This window comes from Podarcis bocagei (genome assembly GCF_964188305.1).
Source record: "Podarcis bocagei genome assembly, chromosome: 3".
NCBI lineage: Eukaryota > Metazoa > Chordata > Lepidosauria > Squamata > Lacertidae > Podarcis > Podarcis bocagei.
The window spans coordinates 69,680,376-69,694,114 of record NC_138127.1 but is presented as its reverse complement, the minus strand read 5'-3'; the positions used below and the strand labels follow the sequence as shown (position 1 = coordinate 69,694,114).

Below are 13,739 nucleotides of genomic sequence, written 5' to 3'. Positions count from 1 at the left end.
CTTGAAGAAACATTATGGTAGATAAAAATAAGGCCAAAAGCCAATCCAGTCATGCTTACTTGCATGTTCTAAGATTTTTTTTTTATATGTTCTGCTCTTTTCTGATCTACTTGTCTAGGCTGGAAAATAAAAAGGAGATGGAAGGTGCCCAGCAAATGTTCACAGCTCATTGAGTAGCAAATTACTTATATATTCAATAAGCACAATGTGTGGAATTAAACTAATGAGCCCTATCAGCAGGCCTCTTGAAAGTGAATTATACCATCATAATTTGGGTCTCCCTTAAGAGCAGTTGAAGTTGATGGAATTGCATCATATGCTTTGAAGGCTATCGCAAAATAATCTCTTTAACAATGGTCTTTTATTTCTTTCTGGGGGGGGGTGTAGCTTTTCAGACTCTTGTGGGCAACTGAAAAATTATATAGAATATTTTATTAATGCGTTAGTTTATTTCAAACAAACAAGGGAATGACCGAGAAGCTCAGCTCTCACAGAATGGATCCAATTATTTAAGAAAGGAGGAGGATGAACTTCAAACTCTTCCCCCTTTTACAGCATACATGTTAAAGAAGGGCAAAAAATGGTTGTGGACAATGATCAGGTCCTGGCACCTTCCCTGAGAGGAAGGACTGATGATGCTGGTGCTTTAAGCAGTGTTATGGTTAGATAATTTTAGACTGTTGATTTAATGGTCTTTTGCAGGGAGGATTTTTCTTTTTTGAAAAATGTTAAGGTATGTTATATGGTGCTTTTTAACCCAAAGGCCCTTACAGCAGTGAACAGCACATGGAGCGTGGATCTGTCTCAGTTTCTATCTTTTCCAGTTTTAAATTACGTTCTTCACATTTTGCAATGTTTTGCAAGATTGTTTAAAAAAACCCTCATGAAAATTCAACAGATTTTAGCATGATGTTTTTCCTAACACACACATTTTTATATGCAGTTTTGACTAATGTACACATTTCTGCAAGTAATTTACCCTAATATAATGCACGTTTGTATTTTATTTTCATATTTATGTACAGCTTTCCCTAACATATGCATTTATTTATTTATTTTGTAAAAACTAGTTGGAGAACTGCACTGTGAAATTCAGATGTGCAATTTTCAAAGGACAGCTGTGTTTCAGTTCACATATTGTTTCAAAAAGCAGAAAAAGATTTGCCTTTAAATGTGTACTAAATCAAATTATTTTTCCATCCCTAAGCATATTAATGCAGAATAAAGGTGCAATAAATCAAATTATTTTTCCATCCCTAAGCATATTGATGCAGAATAAAGGTGCAATAGGACAGAAAATAATAATCTTTGCTGCAACAATAAATGAAGAAATCTAAAATTAACCAATTTTTAAGGGTTAAGACAAACCTAATATTAAAGGAGAGCTCACAGTTTGTCCCTGCTTTCCATCTTCAGAACACATATACCTGTCATTTCAGTGAACTGAATACTAGCTCAGTCTTGCCCTTCCCCCATTTCAAAGTGTTGCAAGAATAGTGATGGACATATGCGTTCATTTGTTGCTCTCTCTTACTATAACTGTACATCTATATATGGATGTTTTGCTAAGTGCAAAGCAGGTCTAGGACTGGAGGGGTAGGAAGGCTTTCTGATGACATTTTAGGGGTCCTGCCAGTCAACACCATGAACAGCCAGCATCTACCTAAAACTTGCAGGATGGATTTTCACCCCTGGAAAAGAAATGCACATTTGAACCATGGGTGCTTCCAGAGCCTGGAATTGAAAGCCTAACATTTTCCCATCAGTGTTTTGACCCAGACAAAATGTATGTATATTTCTGTGGGTGATGCGCACGGCTATTCTGAGCACATCCAAGTTTTTGTTTGATTTCTTGGGTTCTTTCTAGAAGAATGTAGCTGAAACCCCCGTTTCCATCTCGCTGATCAAAATTTCCATGATTTCCAGTTCTGAAATATCACCCTCTCCCTTAGTCATATTTCAGTTCTGCCACTTACCCTCATATGTGCTCACTTAAATTTAACTCTGCAAGTTGAAAATCATGCTTTGTTTCCACATGTTTCTCCCCTTTTGGCACTCACTATAACATAGTTGCACGGCAAAGTCACATACAGCCCCATATGTACTCTATTTTGCGAACTGCAAGGAATCTGTTTCAGCCAGTGAAAGAGTAAACTCATGAGGTGAGACAGATCATATAATACAATGATTAGTCATAGGAAAGTATGTGTTCCAGGACCAAACAAATGGCTATCACTTGCACAGATGGGTAGGGAGGAATAATAATCAAGATTTTTTAATTTAAATGTCTATTAATTTACACTAGAGATGGGAGAGAAGTTCGGGGGAGGGGCGGGAGGGAGCGGCCAGGGAAAGGTGGCACCTTACCATTTCATCTCAGGGTGTTGAACTGGGCCAAGCCGGGCCAGTGCACCAGAAACTGTGCATTCAGTATTGTAGACCGAATTCTGTGGCACTTCTTCCTTGCTGCGATTAGACAAGACGACTCCTTGTTGAACTTCTATTGAACCTTTCTATTTCAGCAGGCAATTTTAAGGACATTTTCTGTTTTTCTGTTTAATTTCAATTGATAAATCTACTGCAAGCTTTTTTTAAAAAAAATTATATACACTACTTAGAAAATTCACTAGGTAAGCAGTATATAAACAGCTTAAATAAACAAAAGCCTGTAAAGCATAGCAATTATTTATAAATTTGCATCTATAGGTAACCCATGCTGTAATCCTTATTAGGAGCAGGGAAGAGACATTGTAAAAGCCAACAGAGGGCCCATAATCTGAACCCCTCCCCTTTTCTCCACAGCAGTGGAGCATGCTCACTAACTTTTTTCTTGTAGGAGAATTCCGGAAGCCAGCTTGGAGGAGAAGGCAGAGAGCTTGGAAGAGGCCTGGATGTTTTGCCTGCTTCAAGAGTTACAGATTTGTCCAGGTTCCTGCTCTACCATCAGATGTTTTTGGAGAGAGAGTGCCTGTAAGGAACCGTAAGTGTTGCTCTGATTGGGACCTCCACTTGGAACTCTGAGGTCATTTCAATTGTTGGATCTACAAATTGCTTTGTTCTTCTTTGGTTCAGTAAAAAGGTAAAGGTAAAGGGCCCCTGGGCAATTAAGTCCTGTTAAAGGCGACTGTGGGGTTGCGGTGCTCATCTCGCTTTTAGGCCGAGGGAGACAGCGTTTGTCCACAGACAGCTTTTCGGGTCATGTGGCCAGCAGGACTAAACCACTTCTGGCGCAGCGGAACACCATGATGGAAGCCAGAGCACACGGAAATGCCATTTACCTTTCCGCTGTAGCGGTACCTATTTATCTGCTTGCACTGGTGTGCTTTTGAACTGCTAGGTTGGCAGGAGCTGGGGCAGAGCAATGGGAGCTGACCCCATCATGGGGATTCAAACTGCTGACCTTCCGATCTGCAAGCCCAAGAGGCTCAATGGTTTAGACACAGCGCCACCCATGTCCCTACTGCTGAAGATACTGTACAATCCTGCATGGTATACAATTCAGTGAGCCATAATGGCATATTTGCAGATATAAATAAGTATATGTTTAGTTTATAATTTATGGCTTGCATTTTATTCATTTGATAGGCTGGTGCAACCACAGGTGGGAGGTCCATTTTACAGATGGGACAGAATTTGGTTACCATTGGTGACTAGTGGTTACAAAAAAAAATTCATATAAATTAGCACATACATTTCCCCCCTTGTTAATCTGTGGCCTCTTTTGGGTGTGTGAGATGCATTTCTCCTTTTTGGGCGGTCATTGTATGAAGTCCACTTGAAGTCCCTTCCTTTTCATGGATCCAGCAAACTGTCTCCTTAGTTCTTATAGAGCAGGGTTTCCCAAACTTGGTTCTCCAGCTGTTTTTGGACTACAGTTCCCATCATCCCTAACTAGAAAGACCAGTGGTCAAGGATGATGGGAATTGTAGTCCAACTGGAGACCCACATTTGGGAAGCCTTGTTATAGAATGAGCAGCAGAGAGGAAAGCAATATTATTCCCTAATATGTCCTTTGTGATACATCAAGCCAGTGTTGGGAAAATCAAGACTATTTTTCTCCCCACTCCGTCCCCCCATTCCACCCCTCGCCCTCAACTGGCTTTTCTCACAAGGTAATATTGCTCTCTCTTCCCTAAACATGAACCAACGTCAGTAAGCAACAAATCTGGAAACCTCTCTAGGAGCCAAATCCCAGCTGGGACACTAAATCATTTCACAAGAATGTGTCCTATTGAGAGGTATTTGTATCCCAGTCCCATTACGCCATGCAAAAGCGCATTCCTTTTAAATAAAACATGTTTTTTAGTCCACATGGCTAGGCGATCATAAAATTGCTACCAAAAACAATCGCGACTGACAGTCTCATAATGATCAGAGAAACATTCTGGGCAGGTCTAGCACTTAAAGAATTGCTTTAATGCTCAGGGAGAAAACAGATAATAGCACTTTGTGCAGTCATTGAAGCAGAAAGGAGAACATTAAACACACACACGTGTTTTGAGAAAAAGGCAAGACAGAATTTTTCCTCAGAAATATCAGCCACAGTGTGAACATAGTAAAAAAAAAAAAGCAACAAAAGTATAGAGGGAGGAGATTTCTAAAATAATCATTCACACTATTGGAGAATGATGAAATCACTTGGCATGTTTGCCTATGTTTCCTGAGTGCCAGCCTCAAATCATAGCTTGCTTCAGCCATTTTGTCACTTCAGGGGAACAGTGAAGCTTATTTGCTATTATTGGCTGGGAAATTAAAAATAATAATAATGCATAAAGAGAAAGAGAATTCCCTGGGTGCCCAGAACCAGGCTTGGTGCAAGTACTCTTTGGTAAGAGAATGCCAGCAGAGATTTAAAATCACAAAATATGAAGCACAGTAAAGCATGGGAATATAGCCTATTAGACCTTTAAAATATACCTTCCAAAGTTCTCCACTTCCCCTAGCATAGAAAAAGATCACGTTTGATAAGTTAAAAATGGTTTACTTACACTTCTTCCAAGGTCAGATTCATGTGATTTTCCATAGAGCAGTCAGAAAAAAGCAGGCAGCAAAACTTAGGTTAGTTCCAAAGTGGTGAAAGTTCCAAAATTATTTGTATAGGAACATAAGGGTGGCTTTGTAAAAAAAAAAGGGGGGGCCATGCAGTGTGAGCTTGGAGCAACCACTAGCTTGCCTGGTATTCTACTATTTCCTAAAACCAGACAAAAATTAATGGATTGGAAATGAATGAATTGGAATATTTTGCCTGCTGAAATAAAATTTCCTCGGCCCTTGTTTTCGGTTATGCAAACATAGACCTGCTATTTAGCATAGAAGTCTCAGATGGTGGAAGTTTACAATCCAAAAGGCTGCTCTCATCAGCCTTCAGCCTTTTCCACATTTTCATAGTGGAGGGGATAAATGGTTACAACACTTGAGGGCATGAGTTGCTTTGGCTATTCAATATTGGAAACCCAAATTTATTGGGGCAGCTTTGCACATGGAAGGAAGCATAAAACAGCAGGGTGATCCTGTCAACTCACAACCCTTCATTCTACGCATTAAATGTAATATTTGTTAACATTGGGTGCAACAGAACTGCACTGTTAACTTGAGCAATAAATGTTCCTTTAACACAAACGCCTGTCTGCACGAACATACTGTTGTAGTTGCTTCTAAACCACATTCTACATATGTTTTTGTGTAGTTGTATACACACAGGGTGCAATTAAGTACAATCTTACTTGCCAAACCCTCCCTCCCTTCAGCTTAGTGGCTTTTGTAAACTGTTGGCAGACACAACACAAGTACAGGTATTTATGACCACCTTGTGGGATTTATTTAGCAGGTGAAAGACTGCCTGCCACCTGTTTCCATCCTAGCACCCGTAAAACAAGAATATTTCTAATTTGCATGCAAGGTTGGAAATAACATTTAGGGTTATAGCCATGTTCTGAATAGACCCATTGAAATTAATAGTCCTCGGTTAGTCAGGCGGCAGGGGGAGAGTAAATGGTGGAGGGCTAACCATGTGTCATTCAGACTGTCCTAAGCCAAGCTCTGAACCAGTCGCACTCCCCTAAATCTGTCTCTGCCATGCCCTCCAAGATAGTCCTGCGGCCTCAAGTGTGGTAGAGGTGTTAGTGTTGTCTAAAAACCGACATGAAATTACGGTATCCTTGAATAGTTTTGCCGCTAGCAAGTTTGATCCTAGCAACAAATTTTCTCCCCAGTGACAGACTTCTGTATGAGAAAACCTCTGAAAGAGTGTGCTGGTCACTCTGTCCGGATGGTTGAAGAGCAGAGAGGAAGAATGATTCTCTGTACTGTATATAATTCTGTTTTATTTTCCTTAGGCCAGTAGTTATACAAGCTATAGTGTTAATTCTTCAATAAATACTTCAAAGCAGAACTGGAATGGGTGAGGTGTTTATTCCCACATGGGAAATCGCCAACAGATGAGCTGAACTGAGAAAGAAGATTCGGGAAGACTTTAGGCTGACTGAAAAAGGAACCCCAAATGATTGGCATAGTGCACTGACAAGAGGTTGATTGATGTCTGTCACACCAGTGTTGAAGAAAAAGGTGACTTCTAGTCCAAGTGACTCTGGTCTGTGGAATTGAAAGGTCACCATCTTGTGAAATGTCTGACTAGCCTTGAGAAGTGTAGTTAGTATGGAAAAGAGCAACAACATTCTCTGTTGTGATGCCTATATTATAGAAAAGTCTCTCAGGAGAGGTTCAGCTAGCCAGCCTCCTATTTTTAAATTGGTTCTTAAGACCATTTTGTTCCTGTTGACATTTTCCACTTAGAGCTTGCAATTATGTATTTCCACTTAGAGCTTGCAATTATGTATTTATAAACTGTTTGCTGAAAAGTCTTTTTTTAATGCAGTTTTATTTCTGATGTTGGTCTGCTGTTTTATTGTAAATTATTGTACTTTAAATTTGTGATAATACATATATATTATTCTTTACTTTGTGAGCAGCCTTTTCCCATATGCTTTGTCCTAGGAAGGCAAAATACATTTAGTTAGTTATTGCCTTGTGAGAAATTTAAAAAAGGCAGAACCCCTCCTTAAAAATAAAAAGGGGTTCAAGCTGGGGTGTGGAAATGTGTCTCTTTTTAGGGATGTTACAGTCACAGATCACTGGCCATGATGTTTCATAGTCACCTTATCCAGATGGAAAATCAGATTTAAGCAACAACCTTGAAGATTAGTACGAGTACGAGGTGGAGGGGGAAGGAGAGGAGAGAACAGCAATGATGGTGAGTCCTTGATGGAGAATGACTTCACCCATTTACCCTTCCCAAAAATTAATATTTGTAAGGAACCACAGTGAGGTCTTGTCCCATTGTGAGGTCTTGTTCTCATCATCACTCAACCTTCATGGAATGCTTATTAGGTTCTCAAAGACACTTGGGCTACATGGATATTTGCCTGATCCTCAAAGCAATTCTTAGGTTATAATATTTTTGTTACAGGATTTGTATTATTGATTTATCAGTATCTGTAATTAAAGCATAGATCTGTAAAACATGTTTAATTGTTTTTTTAAAAAAATAATAATTGCACTTCTTTCCCTATGTTTTTAGCTGGTTCCATTTTAGGTGTAAGGGGCATTGAGTCCCTGTCAGGGAAAAGTTGGGATAAGTAAATAAATAAATAATCATAATTTATCATAATTGCAAAGTAAAATTCATATTAATGGCCCTACGGCGTGGTCTGAGAGGACCTGATTTGGGTCAGGTTTGGGTCTGGTCAAGGCTTGGATGAGAAACTGCCTAGGAACCAGACAGTATCTATGAGGGAAGAAAGGTGGGATTTAAATACACCAAATAAATTAATGCAGAGTAATTAGTGATTTTTGTTTGTATTTTTTTAAAAAAAGAAGTCTAGAAGCCTCCCTGAAAATTCGCCAGCATTTTTATGGAGAATTTCACCTAATAAATACATTTTTGTATGCAATGTTGTCTATTGCACATACATCATAAAGACACCACAGTCTCTGCTGTGCCTCATTTCCAAAGGAAATATGAACCCTTGGTAAGTGACTAAACCCTAGAAACTCGGGCCACTCGGAGATTAGGGTGGCGTGTAAGAATATGCTATAAAATGCTCGAAATCAAAGTGAGAGGCATGGCTGATTTACGCATCACTGGCTGTCACTTGGCATCCAAAGAAAAAGACTCACAGCTATTCCAGGTTATGGAAGATTCTAAAGGACACATTGCTAATTCTAGAAAAGCATGCTGCCCAAAATTGTCCTGATAGTTGCCTCCCAACCCACCCACCTTTTTCCTTTTTAAAGTTTTGAGCATCTGCTCTGACCATCTTAGCTTCAAGGAGGATTATGTGACCTTTTGTCAATGGACGTTAAAAATAACAGCACCAAGCTGATAGATTTTGCACAGGCTTTGGGTGATGACTTTTTCTACCAGCAAATACGAAAAAGAAGAAGTCAATAATGGGTGGTTAAAACAAAACAAACAACATTTACCCATTCTACCCTGTAGAATAAAACTGGGGAACAATAATTCAGATAATTTTTTAAGAATATTTAAGTATCACGTACCAAATTGCTTCCTTTAACAGTCCAGTCTCATTACAGGGGGTGGGGATTTATGACAGGACTGTTCATCTATAGCACTTAGATTGTTAAATGCCTCCCCCAAAGAGGTCCTTCACTGATTTTTCAGCATGCAACCAGAACCAGACTTTTCTTCAAAAAAAAATCTGCAGTCTTAGAGCAGCTGTTTAAGGAATTTATTTTCAACAGCTGTTGAAATTTTTGCTAATGTTAAAATTTCATTCCATTTTTATTTTATAGTTTTAAATGCACTTTAAAGCTCCTTAATCCTGCCCACCTAGCAGTTCGAAAGCACCCTTAAGTGCAAGTAGATAAATAGGTACTGTACCGCTTTATAGCGGGAAGGTAAACGGCGTTTCCGTGTGCTGCTGTGGTGCCGGTTCGCCAGAGCAGCTTCGTCACGCTGGCCACGTGACCTGGAAGTGTCTGCAGACAGCGCACAGCCCTAGAGTCTGTCAAGACTGGCCCGTACGGGCAGGGGTACCTTTACCTTTTAAAGCTCCTTAAGCAGTTTACAGAAAAGCAGGGTATAGCTAAGAGTAAACATGGAAATCATGCTTAAGTAAATGAGCCAGCATGTACAGTGATAAAAGACTGGTCTAGTACCAGGGGTGCCAACCTGAGTAAAACTTAGGGCATCAGTGGCGAACCTAGGGCACACGGAGGCCTCACTGGTGGCACATGCGCCATTGGCCCATCCGCTTTGTTGTTTTTTTCCATTTGTGCTCCCACTCCTCCCCATGCTACTGCGTGCATCCACTGCTTAAACCTGGAACTCCCCCCCCCCCTTGCTGGAAGCTGGTGATTGTTTTCAGCGATTGTTCTGTTTTTCAATTGGCTGCGGCAGCGGCTGCTTCTGATTGGGCATAACAGCGTTCATTATTTGACCCTCATGATTTTCCCCCTGCACTTTTTTCGATGCTGTGGGGTAGTTCCCAGCTCCCCCCTCCAAGCCTTGCCCATTCCCTTCTGCCCCCCCCCCCCCGCCGCCGCCCCGCTCCAATACTCCACAGGCCTGACCTGTCAAAGCCAAGCCTATTCAACAGGATTGTTGTGAGGATAAAACTGGAAGGGGAGATCAACCTTGCCACTCTGATCTCACTGGAGGAAGAATGGTAGAGAAATGGAGTAAATAAGCATCTGAAGCACATGCAACTAAGCTATGGATTTCAGCAGCTCTCCAGATAGATTTTCAGAGCTGAATAGCATCCAATGCACTCTATTTTATTTCTAGCAGATGTCATTATTCCTTGTCAGAGAGCACAGTCTCTCCGTTACAGCGTATGAATCTAGTTTCCTACAGTTATGTAAGAACAAAGGATAGTAGCCAGACACAGGCTTTTTCTCTGGAAGGAAGAATTGACTGAAATTAAAGATTTCGAGAGATCACTGTGGCAATTTAACAATGTTCATCAACCTTGGGTTCCCAGATGTCGTTGGGATAATGGTAGTTGTAGTGCAACAACGTCTAAGGACCCAAGGTTGAAGAACATCGATTGTGAGTACATTTTCATTATCATTTTAAACAAAAGTAAACAAAACATCCGAGCTGAGTATTAAGAAGAGGAAGAGCAGTAAGGGGAAGTTACCGATTCAACAGTTGAGCTGAATAGACTTTTAATCAAAACCATATTATCATGCCTGCATTTGGGCAGAAATATAGTTGAACCACACAGAGCTACAGCAGGTGTATAGCAAATGATCATTGTTGACACACCCACTGTTACTTTGGGATTTATGATTTAATAGCAATAAATAAAGACAAAAAACCAAAAAATTAAGTTGTAATCAACTCTTCCCTTATGGCTACAGAGCATGTGGATTACACAAAATGTGGTGCCATGGTTGGATAACTTGAGAGGCCATTCTATTTGACCTAGGCTTTGACAGTGTCATATATCAACATGGCAAAAAATAACGACTTAATAAACACATTTTCCAGTTTAGTCTCTCTTTAGATCAATAATCCCTGTCAAAACATCTTTATTTATACCTCAGTTATTTCTGTGCTCTAGTTGCATAACAGATAAAGATGTCAGAACTTTTGGTTTGTATTTAGAGATTCTCTTGGACAGTCAGATTCAAAAGGTTTTCTAAAAGGAAAAGGAAGCTTAACATTGTTAGATCAAAATGCACAATGCAGTTTTTTAAAATAAACCTCATTATTGTCAAATGCCAGTTTATGGGGGAAGGGGGAGAGCAGTCTTCCAGCTGCTATCACTGCTTCTGCCAGAAGTCTACCATAAAGCTAAATCAAATGGCAATAAATTACCGTTAAGCACAAAGTTTAGGAGCGCAGTTAGCACAATTTAAATTATTTCAAGCAAGGAAATGTCTTTTGATGGTCACAAAGAAGCAGACGACTCTAAACAAAACTCCGTAAGCTTAGTAAGCTTAGACTCTATACTTAGCTTTTATATTTATGAATTAAAATGCAGAATGTTTTACAAAAGTCAATGAAATGCAGACCATGACATGGAGAAAATAATGCAAAACATAAAACAACAAAAGTAAAATGCACACCAGAACCTTAAAAAATCAGGGTCAAACCAGACAGTATTTTTAAAATGAAATGCAGCCCTTGGAGACTCCCAGTTTAAGTGGAAGAATGGTGTGAGAAAGGGGATACTTAACCCTTCCCCTTCCTGCTATTTTCTCTGCCAAAAATAACCACCTCAAGGGAAGGGGAAAGAATATATAAAAATACAGAATAATTCTATAGGGTAATTCTTCTATAGGGTATACAATAAAAGGCTTGGGTAGTCTGCTTATTTTATTTTAGCAAATCTTCATTCTCTAGTTCCATTTGCAAATCTGCTTCCAAATGAGACATCTCCGCTGATTTGGTGTCCTGAAGCCCTGGCCTACCTGGCTGCAAGTTGGTATGTCAAGTCCAAAGTCCAGGGGTGAAGCCACACAAGCAAAGTCCAAAGGTCGGGAAACACAATCCAAGGTCAATCCAGGTAGCTAGGTCTGAAGTCCTGCAGTCAGGATACCATCCAGAGTCAAACCCAAAGCGCAGTCCCATAGAGGTCCAGCAGCATCCAAACCAAGTTCCATCGACAGTGATCAAACACAGCCCCTCAGTTCTGCTTCCCTTTTGTACTTTGCTGATTGCAGCATCTGGGCTTGATGAGGCAGGTGACCCTCACCTGCTCCAAGCCTACTCCAGCTGAGCAATCACACGCCTCCTCCCAGAGCTAATGAGCCCTGCCTGGCCAACTAAGGAGCTGGGCTGCGGGCCCTTGCCTGTCTCAGCCTTCTAGAGTGCCACTCCCGCTGCTCCCTACACCTCAGAGCCCAGCCTTGCCGACCCCTGAGCTAGTATGATACAGAGCGGGCCCCTTCTTCCCCCAATGGCCATTGATTCCCACTTCAACTATTGGGTAGGATTGATTTGATTCTTCCCCACTTGTTTCTGATGTAGATCTTCACTCTCCCCTTCTTTCTTGACTCAGGGGGTGGGCACCATTTCACTTCAGGTGCCAAAATGTCTTGGGAAGAGTGGCACTCTCCATCCCTCATTCCAGTCAGATGTGAAATAGGGCCACACAGGAGAGCACCTGTTGATTAACTTTGGTCAGGCCGGGTCATATTAGAGAAGGTATCATGGTCCCAAATTGTGCAGAGCTTTAAAAGCCGTAACAATTTCAATGTTTCTATTTTGTTGTTTACTTGTATGTTTTCATTAATCCTCTAGGAGTAACAGGTAGATGTGATTTTGCAACCCATCAGTATTGTTCCAGCTTAATGTCATATCCCTGGCTGGAGAACCAGGGTGCAAAATATCAGAAATGAGGCTTGTGGCATTAAGCTAGCAGGACAGAAACCTAGACCTCTCAACACTTACATTAAATTCTTGGAAAGATTTCTGAAGTTTGTTAAAACCTGCACCACAAAAGGTGCATTTCAAAAATTTTAAATAAATACTGATACCAAATATATATGCTGGGCAGCACTTCTGTAAATAAATTGCTTGACAAGACAAGTACAGTATACATCATTTTTATTTTATTTTTTACGGACAAATCCACAACCTGAGTAACCCAAAGGCTTTTCATTTAAAACGATCTGTTGAAGCCAATGGGACTGAATTGGCTGAAATCCAAATGTTTCAGGTGAACTGGGTTGTGAATTGGGCTACCCATCAATCAAACAACTATACAGTACACAGCCAGTATGAAATAAATCACTTCATTCACTTTTGCAGAGGCTAAATCAGAAACCCACAAAATCCAGTGATACTACTTTTTAAAACACTTCTGTTTTTAATTAACTTAGATGACATGGGTGTGGTGACTATTGGAATTATTGGTCAGTACAGCCAAGCTCAGATTCTTAGTAGAACTGCTGCTTAGCATTCAAATATTCTAAGAAATACCCCTTTTGTAGTGAAATCAGCATAAAATATATAGTGAGATGCTATTGTCCATTTTGTTCATAAAAGAAAATCCTTGCATTGAAGACTGTGGAAGCCTTAGTGCTTGATTTAGAGAACAAACAAGATGCACCTTGAGAAATAATTTTAAATAGGACAAATGTGCAAAGATCTTAACAGATCTATTGAACCAGATACCTGGATATTGAACCTAACATTATGACATATTAGGTTAGATTACTGTAATGTGTTATACATGGGGCTGCCTTTGGAAACTATAGCTATTCAGTAGCCAGCTTCAGGACTGGCCCAAGATATTTGGGGGGTATGGCAACCCGCTCCCCCAAAAACTCATAACAATATTATACCAATTTGGGGTTGACTGTATTGGGTACTGGTTAGTTTCTCAGCACAGTTTAAGAGCAGTTTTTGACCTATAAAACATTTTATGGTTCAAGACCCCAGTAACTCCTGGGCCATCTCTCCCCATATGAACCTGTCTGGATTTTGTAGTCTTAATCAGAGATCCTCCTTCATGTGCTCAGTTTTAGGGAGGTGCAGAGGGTGACCACAAAACAGCAGATATCTTCAGTGGTGGCCCTGCTCTCCATTTGTGGAATGCTGTCCCCAGGGAAATACATCTAGCGCCATCATTGTTTGTTTTTAGACACCAAGCTAAGCCATTTTTATTTACCAAGGCCTTTGATAGTTAAGTTTTGCTGATATTTTAGTGGTAGTGAGGTAAGACTGGTTGGATGATCATTTTATAAATGTACTGTACATTGTTTTT

At 40.2% G+C, this 13,739-nt stretch overlaps 2 long non-coding RNA genes across 2 annotated transcripts in view; one reads left to right on the top strand and one right to left on the bottom strand.

Annotated features, from left to right (window-relative positions):
• Positions 1–2,947, bottom strand: part of LOC308583832 — a 23,065-nt gene extending 20,118 nt beyond the window's left edge. The window contains exons 1-2 of the long non-coding RNA XR_014006443.1: positions 2,824–2,947; positions 2,368–2,466 (exon numbers count right to left, since the gene is read on the bottom strand). This is a non-coding gene — a long non-coding RNA (uncharacterized lncRNA). The remainder of the gene's footprint in view (positions 1–2,367; positions 2,467–2,823) is intronic.
• LOC308583820 overlaps positions 2,833–13,739 on the top strand; it is a 22,919-nt gene continuing 12,012 nt past the window's right edge. Inside the window, exon 1 of the long non-coding RNA XR_014006425.1 lies at positions 2,833–2,980. This is a non-coding gene — a long non-coding RNA (uncharacterized lncRNA). The remainder of the gene's footprint in view (positions 2,981–13,739) is intronic.